This window comes from Balaenoptera acutorostrata, chromosome 2, assembly GCF_949987535.1.
Source record: "Balaenoptera acutorostrata chromosome 2, mBalAcu1.1, whole genome shotgun sequence".
Lineage (NCBI taxonomy): Eukaryota > Metazoa > Chordata > Mammalia > Artiodactyla > Balaenopteridae > Balaenoptera > Balaenoptera acutorostrata.
Window position 1 is genome coordinate 183132749 of NC_080065.1, and position 9382 is coordinate 183142130.

General features: G+C 42.4%; 1 long non-coding RNA gene across 1 annotated transcript; it reads right to left on the reverse strand.

Moving 5' to 3' along the window:
* Positions 1 to 987: 987 nt before the first annotated feature.
* LOC130706555 (uncharacterized) lies at positions 988 to 9381 on the reverse strand. Its single transcript, XR_009006777.1, has 3 exons — positions 9258 to 9381; positions 1769 to 1832; positions 988 to 1296 (listed from the first exon to the last, which is right to left on the reverse strand). It is a non-coding gene; the product is annotated as an uncharacterized LOC130706555 (long non-coding RNA).
* Between the last annotated feature and the right edge of the window lies 1 nt (position 9382).

Below are 9382 nucleotides of genomic sequence, written 5' to 3' on the forward strand. Positions count from 1 at the left end.
TCCATCCATCAGCAGTCTTATCCAGTCTGCCTCACTCTGCTCCAGCCACCCGGGCCTCCTGGCTGTCCCTCCAACACGCCAGGTGCAGTCCTGCCCCAGGACCTTTGCACGGGCTGTGTCGTCTGCCTCAAAACTCTTCTTCCAGATCTCGATGGAGCACACTCCCAACTTTTTCTGCTTTTGCCAAATGTCACCTTCTCAATGAGACCTTCCCTGGCATCCTATTTATTTATTTGGTTGTGCCGGGTCTTAGTTGAGGCTCACGGGCTCCTTAGTCGCGGCATGCATGTGGGACGTAGTTCCCTGACCAGGGATCAAACCCAGGCCCCCTGCATTGGGAGCGTGGATTCTTAACCACTGCACCCCCAGGGAAGTCCCTGACATCCTATTTAAAACTGTGACTTTTGCCCTATTCCCAGCTTCTGTGTTTCCTCTTCTCTTGCATTCGCTATTTTTCTTCCGCGGCACTTGCTGAAATGGGACATACTGTTTTTTATTTGTTTGTGGCCTATTTCTCCCTATCAGACTGTGAGCTCCATGAGAGCTTGGTACAGAGTAGGGGTTCAATAAAAATTTGAACGAACTGCTATAGCTGTTGAATGAATGAATGATTTGCCTTAACTTAGTTATGAGGAACATGCCACGTCTTATACCCCAAGTGCCTCGAAGTGTAACCAATGTCCTGATGCCCTAGATCAGGGGTTGGCAAACCACAGCCCATGGGACAAAGCCAGCTCACCACCTGCTGCTGTATTGTCTTCAAGAATGCATTTTACACTCTTTAACCGGTTGAGAAAAAGTCTTAAGAATATTTTCTGTTACTGAAAATGCAAATGTCAGTGTCACCTGGCCACACCCATTTGTCTCTATATTTTTGCGACAGAGACTGGCCCTCAGAACTGAAAATATTTATTATCTGGTCCTTTACAGAAAAAGTTTGCAGAGCCCTGCTCTCGTGTCAAAGGAGGAAATGGTGTTGCCAAAGGGGAAACTGAGACCCAGAGGGGTGAGATGAGTTTTCCAAGGCCCCATGTTTCTGAGGGACTCCTCCTTTGCTGAATTATCTGAACAATGTTTCTGATGCTTTACAGGAAACAGAAGTCAGACTGCTGGGGACTTCCCTGGTGGTCCAGTGGGTAAGACTCCACGCTCCCAATGCAGGGGTCCCAGGTTTGATCCCTGGTCGGGAACTAGATCCCGCATGTATGCCGCAACTAAGAGTCTGCATGCCGCAACTAAAGGATCCTGCGTTCTGCAACGAAGATCCGGCGTGCTGCAACTAAGATCCGGCGCAGCCTAAATAAATAAACAAATATTAAAAAAGGAAAGGAAGGGGCTTCCCTGGTGGCGCAGTGGTTAAGAATCCGCCTGCCAACGCAGGAGACACGGGTTCGAGCCCTGGTCTGGGAGGATCCCACATGCTGTGGAGCAGCTAAGCCCGTGCACCACAACTACTGAGCCTGTGCTCTAGAAGCCGCGAGCCACAACTACTGAGCCCGCGTGCCACAACTACTGAAGCCCGCGCGCCTGAAGCCCGTGCTCTGCAACAAGAGAAGCCACTGCTATGAGAAGCCCGCGCACCACAACAAAGTGTAGCCCCCGCTCAGCGCAACTAGAGAAAGCCTGCGTGCAGCAACAAAGACCCAACGCAGCCAAAAATAAAAATAAATAAATTTATTAAAAAAAAAAAAAAAAGGAAGGAAGGAAGAAAGAAATCAGACTGATGAAGAAACACCTTCATAAATTGAAGGTCACCTGAGGTACCGACCTTGAGAGAGAAATCTGCACCCAACCATCTGATCTTGCCAAGCCCCGGAGATTTTTAATTGCCCCTGTAAAAAAAGAGAAAATAAAGTCATCACTCACTCTAGAAACCTTGAGTTTGGGACTTTGATCGGAGTGATTACGACATCCCATCAAAACTCCATTTGACTTCATCCCTTCCGCAGACATTTATGGGCACAGTCAGAAGCTGATGGCAAACTGGAGGCAGAAAAGCAAGTTTCCGGGGGCTGGGGAGCGACGGCTAATGGGAACGGGGTTTCTTTTGGGGGTGATGGAATGTTCTGGAACTAGATAGCGGTGAGGGTTGCACAACACAGTGAATATACTAAAAACCACTGATTCGTACACTGTATTTTATTTTTTTATAATTTTTTGGCCTCGCCACGCAGCATGCAGGATCTTAGTTCCCCAGCCAGGGATCAAACCCGTGTCCCCTGCAGTGGAAGCACGGAGTCTTTACCACTGGACCGCCAGGGAAGTCCCCATACACTTTAAAAGGGTGGATTTTGCATTACATACATGATGCCTCAATTTAAAAAAATAATAATAAATTTTAAAAGACAATGCTTATCTGTTTCTTACTAAATAATAGTGCTATGAAATAAATAAATAAAGGGAAGGCAAAAAGTAAATTTCACCTATTAACCACCCCTGCCCCAAGTCAAACTCCTTTTCCACATTCCTCCTAATTCTTATTCATCTGCATGGACCCTTTTTGCACAGCTGTAAAATAGATATCATCTTGCCCATCCATTGGTCAGGACATGATACAACATCATTAAAAAAGAAAAACAACTCTAGGGGCGGGGATAGGAGGGGCAAGAAATGGGTGAAAGGTGTCAAAAGGTACAAACTTCCAATTATAAAATGAGTCCTGAGGACATAATGTACAGCATGGTGACTATAGGTAATAGTACCGTGTTGTATATTTGAAGGTTGCAAAGAGAGGAGGTCTTAAAAGTTCTCATCACAGGAAAAAAAAAGGTGTTTGTTAACTACGTGTGGTGACGGATGTTAACTAGTCTTGTTGTGGTGATCGTTTCTCAATATATACATAAGCCAAATCATTAGGTCGTACACCTGAAACTAATATAATGTTACATGTCAATTATATCTCAAGAAAAATAATCAAATAATAAAAGGAGGTAAAAAGGAAGGAAGGAGGGAAGGAAGGGGAAAGAAAGAAAGAAAGGAAGGAAGGAAGGAAGGAAGGAAGGAAGGAAGAAAGAAAGAAAGAAAGGAAGGAAGGGAAAGGAAAAAAGAAAGGAAGGGAGAAAGAAAGAAAGTAGAAAGAAAGAAAGAAAGGAAGGAAGGAAAGAAAAGAGAAAGAAAGAAAAAGAAAGGAAGAAAAGAAGGAAGAAAGAAAGAAGGAAAGAAAGAAAGAAAGAGATGGGAATTCCCTGGCAGTCCAGTGGTTAGGACTCTGCACTTTCACTGCCCAGGTCTGAGGTTCCATCCCTGGCTGGGGAACAAAGATCCCTCAAGCCACGGTGGTGCGGCCACCAAGAAAACGAAATGAAAAACAAACAAAAAAAACAAGCAAAAAACACACAAAAAACCCTCTAGGGATGGCATCACAGAGATGGGCCCTCTGTGCTTTTGTCCACTTATTTGCTACTTCCTGAGTTTTTGCTCAACCCCATATCCCTTTCTCTCTCTGAATAGCTAAGTATCTGGATCGAAGCTGATGCAGGGAATGATCACAGACATTTCTGTTGAAGTAATTAGTGAATATCCATATCCCCTGGGGTAGGTCTTTCTGCCCGGCAGGGAGTAGACACTCAATAAATGTTAGTTGAATGAATGCACACCGTTTTGGTGGAGGACTATCTCAGCTCCCCAATGTGTAAAAGTAGTGGTGTGCTGGTCTGTGTTTAACAACCGGCTCTCTTGGAAGGGAATTTAGATATCTCTGTATATCTAATATATATTATACATGTGTAACATGCATGCATTGCAGACATCTCTATATGTTGAATATACATTACACGTGTATAATATACATGCATTGCAGACATCTCTATATGTCGAATATACATTACATGTGTATAATATACATGCGTTGCAGACATCTCTATATGTCGAATATACATTACACGTATATAATATATATGCATTATATAATATATATATTTATTATTATTATTATTAATCTTATATTTTTTGGCTGCCTTGGGTCTTCGTTGCTGCATGTGGGCTTTCTCTAGTTGCGGCGAGTGGGGGCTACTCTTCGTTATGGTGCATGGGCTTCTCATTGTGGTGGCTTCTCTTGTTGCAGAGCACGGGCTCTAGGCATGCGGGCTTCAGTAGCTGTGGCATGTAGGCTCAGGAGTTGTGGCTCATGGGCTCTAGAGTGCAGGCTCAGTAGTTGTGGTGCACGGGCTTAGGTGCTCCGCGGCATGTGGGATCTTCCCAGACCAGGGCTCGAACCCGTGTCCCCTGCATTGGCAGGTGGATTCCCAACCACTGCACCACCAGGGAAGTCCCTAATATATATTTTTAAATGTTAACGATATAAAGGAGGTGTAGGACACAATTTACAGATAATAATCACATATACAATATCGTATTATAAATTCTCTATAGCCACTTGAATCTCAGAATAGGTTTTGGTTGATTTTTGCCAAACTCTTGTATCCATAGCCAACCTCTGGTGGCAAATAATGGAACAAGTGTAGTTCTGACATGAACGTTGGCAATATTTTTCATTTATGTTAATAAGTAACATGAAAGTGAAGATGTATGTTGGAATTTCACTTGTTCATCAATAATGTGAATGTCTTCTTTGGTGAATCATATATCAGTTTTTGAATACTGGAAAATATCTTTCCATTTCTCTGTGTGTGTGTGTGCTAGTCACAACCTAACAATGGTAGACACACACATTTTGACATTTAATCTGCATTATTAACTTTTCTCCACCACTTTTTAAAGCCTAAACCAGGAGTTGGCATGCTAGGATCCTCTGCCTGTTTATGTAAATAAAGTTTTATTGGCACGTGGCCATTCCCATTTGGTTAGTGTGGTCTGTGGCTGCTCTCTCCGCCGTACAGACATGCAATAGAGATGTAGGGCCCACAAAGCAGAAAATATTGACTGATCCTTTACCAAAATATTTTCTGACTCATTCTGTGCAATCAAAAACACAATAAATCAAGCCCTCATTTGTATCATTTGCCAATTTCCAGGGTGTAAATACTCTCACTAGGGACCATTTCAATCTACCAATGTGATGTCAATGACACAAAGTTAAAAAGATACAGAAAGTACCTCCCCATCATATTTCCACCAAACAGATACAATAACAAAAACAATGAAAATAGGTGAAAATCAAAGCAAATTAAAAAGCGTATGTAATAGCAAAATATAATTAGGATGTGATGTTTTGAGTATAAATACTTTTTACCTTTAAAAAAAACTGAGGTGATGGGGACTTCCCTGGTGGCACAGTGGTTAAGAACCTGCCTGCCAATGCAGGGGACACAGGTTTGAGCCCTGGTCCGGGAAGATCCCACATGCCGCGGAGCAACTAAGCCCGTGCACCACAACTACTGAGTCTGCACTCTAGAGCCCATGAGCCACAACTCCTGAGCCCACATGCCACAGCTACTGAAGCCCGCGCGCCTAGAGCCCATGCTCCGCAACAAGGGAAGCCACCACAATGAGAAGCCTGCGCACTGCAACGAAGAGTAGCCCCCGCTCACCACAACTAGAGAAAGCCCGCACACAGCAACAAAGACCCAATGCAGCCAAAATTAAATAAAATCTAAAAAAAAAAAAAAAAAATGGTGTCGTAAAAAGTCTTCTGTAACTTTCTGTTTCTAAGACTTTTTTACGTTGTTGTTGTCATTTGTGAGTTTACTGCTCCCTAATATTTCTTTGGGGACTATACTGGAACATATTTTTCCATTTTTCCATCAATGGATATTCGTGTTGTTTCCAGATTTTTGCCACAGAGAACATTAGTGTATGTGTCTCCTGGTTATACAAGGGCATATGCCTAGGGGTAGAATTGCTGGGTTGTAGGTAGTCTAGATAGAGCTCAACTGCAGTATGCAAAGGGGTCAGGTCAGCCGTTCTTCAGTTAATCCATTGCCCAGGTGAGAGAGATAAAGTTCAGGGTGCATTCCGAGATAGGCAGAGTGTACACATGTGATATTAACGCTAAATTGTTCCTGAGTGAGATAAACTCACTTTGGATTTAATCTATCAACAAAGCTATTGGAAATTAATTTCCATGGGGAGGGGGAGATTTCAGAGAGATCCAAGTCTCTGGGACCAGGGAACAGATGTATCAAGAAAGATGTGATTGGAACCAACGATAAGCAGAGAGATAGGTAACAGGGTGAGGTTACAGAGCAAAATGTACTCCGTGGTCAAGATAGAGAAGGGGGTGGAGGGCAAGTCTGCTGTAATCGCAACAATAAAAGCTCATGTTCTATAACAAGGGCTGAGCATTAGGTGATTAGCAGGAAGTTCACCTCCCAAGGACAGGAGCACCCATTTCATTAATTCAAGTAGCATATATTCGGAGGGTTCCACTATCCAAGGAGCTGGACTGTTAGAGGAAGAGACAAATCCAACATCTTCCTTGCCTTCAAAATGTTCATAACTGGAAGGGAAGATAGAATAAGAGAGCAGGGAAGGGAATCAGAATGCAGCAAGAGCCATACGCCAGAAACAAGCAGAGTGTAGTGGGAATTCCAAGAAATAGGGAACTGAAAGGAACAGGGAGAATCAGATTTAATGTACGCTGAGCCCCCAACTAGGAATTGAGGAGAAAATTCTGCTCATTAGAAAAGATTTGATCCCTTGATCCTCCTCAAGAACTAATTTAACTCAGCCATTAAAAAAAAAAAAAAGAATGAAATAATGCCATTTACAGCAACATGGATGGACCTAGAGATTATTATACTAAGTCAGACAAAGACAAATATATGTCACATATATGTGAAATCTAAAAATAATGATACAAATGAACCTCTTTACAAAACAGAAACAGGCTCACAGACATGGAAAACAAACTTATGGTTACCAAAGGGGAAGGGGGGGAGATAAATTAGGAATTTGGGATTGACAGATACACACCACTATACATAAAATAAACAATAAGGACCTATTGTATAGTACAGGGACCTATATTCAATATTGTTTAATAACCTATAATGGAAAAGAATCTGAAAAAATATATATTATAATATATACATAACTGAATCACTTTGTTGTACACCTGAAACATTGTAAATTGATTATACTTCAATTTAAAAAAAAAGAACTAATTGATTGGTCTACATGAAGGGCAGTCCCCCAAATACACACGATGGAATATCATACATACAGCAAGGAAAAAACCAAATTACTGTTACATGCAATCACATGGATGAATGGCCAAAATATTTTGCTGAGCAAAAGAAGTTGGGCACAAGAGTACATACTGTACAATTCCATTTCCACGAAGCTCTAGAACATGCAAAACTAATCTCTGGGGATAGAAATCAGAATCTAAGGTGCCTGTAGGGGAGTAGGGGGCTGCAGCCAGCTTGTCCTGGCTCATAGGTGCCTATTGTTACCATCCTTTCCAACTTCATGGTAGATGGAAATAAGTCTCGGTGGGAATATATACACCACAGAAAAGGACAAGTACTACAGATTACAAAGCAGCCTCTCTCTCTCTCTCTCTCTCTCTCTCTCTCTCTCTCTCTCTCTCTCAATCTCTCGTTTCACAAGCCCATCGTTAAACATTTACCAGCACACCACTGCTGCTTGGGGCAAGGGGGATTAACTGAATAGGACACCGAGAAAACTTTCTGGAGTGATGGAAACGTTCTGCATCTTGTTTCCGGGAATGGTTTCATGGGTGTATACAGTTATAAAAGCTTAAGGAACTGAACATTCAAGAACTGTGCGTTTATTACATGTAAGTTACAGCTCAATAAAAAAGACTATACGTATATATAGCCTAAAATAAAATAAAATCATAGAGAAATCATTTTGCAGAACAGAAAGACATTGGAAACGCCCAGATCTGGGAAAGGTCATGGCATTATTTGAGGCTAGATGAGCATTCTTCTGAATTTTGGATGAGCGACTGGGAGCGGTGAGAGGCAAAACAAACACGGCTCAGATTGTAAAAGTGGAGGGGCAGGCAGTGTCTGGGAGCAGTTTTCATCAGGGGAGAGCTATGGTTACATCTTTGCATTTTTAGACCATTGTCACATTTTGCAATTATGTATATTTAGATTATGTAGCTATTTTCTTAAACATTGTATCTCTCAGTGCCCAGCGACGGTCTAGCACCTAAAAGGCTTGCAAATTAACTGTTAAAAGAATGACTGCAGGGCTGCTGGACAGGAAGTGGGCAGGGCTGAGCCAGGGGGACCAGGGGACCTGGGTTGGACCTAGAAGAGGTGGACTGAACCTTCCTCTCTGTTTCCTCCCACGTGAGGATGCACCCTACCATGAAATGCACACAGGTGCTCATAGATGTGAGCCAAAAAAAGCAATGTGGTGAGTTTTTCATGAAGCCAACATTTTCCCATTTAAATGGCTGTGCCTTTATTCTGCGCCATATACTGCCTCCTTTTTTTTTTTTTTTTAGTTTGTGTTAAAAATGACCTTTCTCATAAAATGGTGTAGCCGCTGTAGGAAACAGTATGATCCCTCAAAATTAAACATAGAAACACCATATGATCCAGCAATTCCGCTTCTAAGTAGATATCCAAAAGAATTGCAAGCAGGGATATGAACAGATATTGGTACACCCATATTCATAGCAGCACTATTCATCACAACCAAAAGGTGGAAACACCCAAATGTCCATCACTGGGTAAACGGATAAACAAAACATGGTCCAACCATACAGAGGAATATTATTCAGCCTTAAAAAGGAAGGAAATTCTGACACGCGCCACAACATGGATGAACCTTGAGGACACTATGTTGAGTGAAATAAGACAGTCACAAAAGGACAAATATTGTATGATTCCACTTTATGGAATCATATGTATGATTGTATGATTACAATCATATGTATGTATTTATTGTATGATTTCCAATTCATGATTCCACTTTATATGAGGTCCCTAGAGGAGTCGAATTCATAGAGGCAGAAAGTAGTGGTAGTCTGGGGGAGTAGAATGGGGAGTCTGCGGTTCATGGGGACAGAGTTTCAGTTTGGGAGGATGAGAAAGTTCTGGAGATGGATAGTGGGAATGGTTGCCAAACCGTGCGAATGTACTTAATGCCACTGAGCTGTGCACTTACAAATGGTAAAATGGTAAATTTTATGTTGCAGATACTTACAACAACAACAAAAGTTTTTAAATGACCTCTCTTTCGTGAAAGAATGATGGTAATTGATATTATGAGTGGGGTGTGTGTGTGTGTGTGTGTGTGTGTGTGTGTCCATAATTGGCAAAAAGCCTTTGACACTGAGGTCAATTTAAGTCGCCCACAACTTTTGAGGATTTTACCGGGTGATGTATTCGCAGTCCGGCACCTGCAAGGCTCTAACGGTCTGACGTCTCCCCACGCGCACCTGGTCACCAAGTCCTCCCTCTCGCCCTGCCTCCTCCGAACCCCCTCCAGGCGCCCCGGG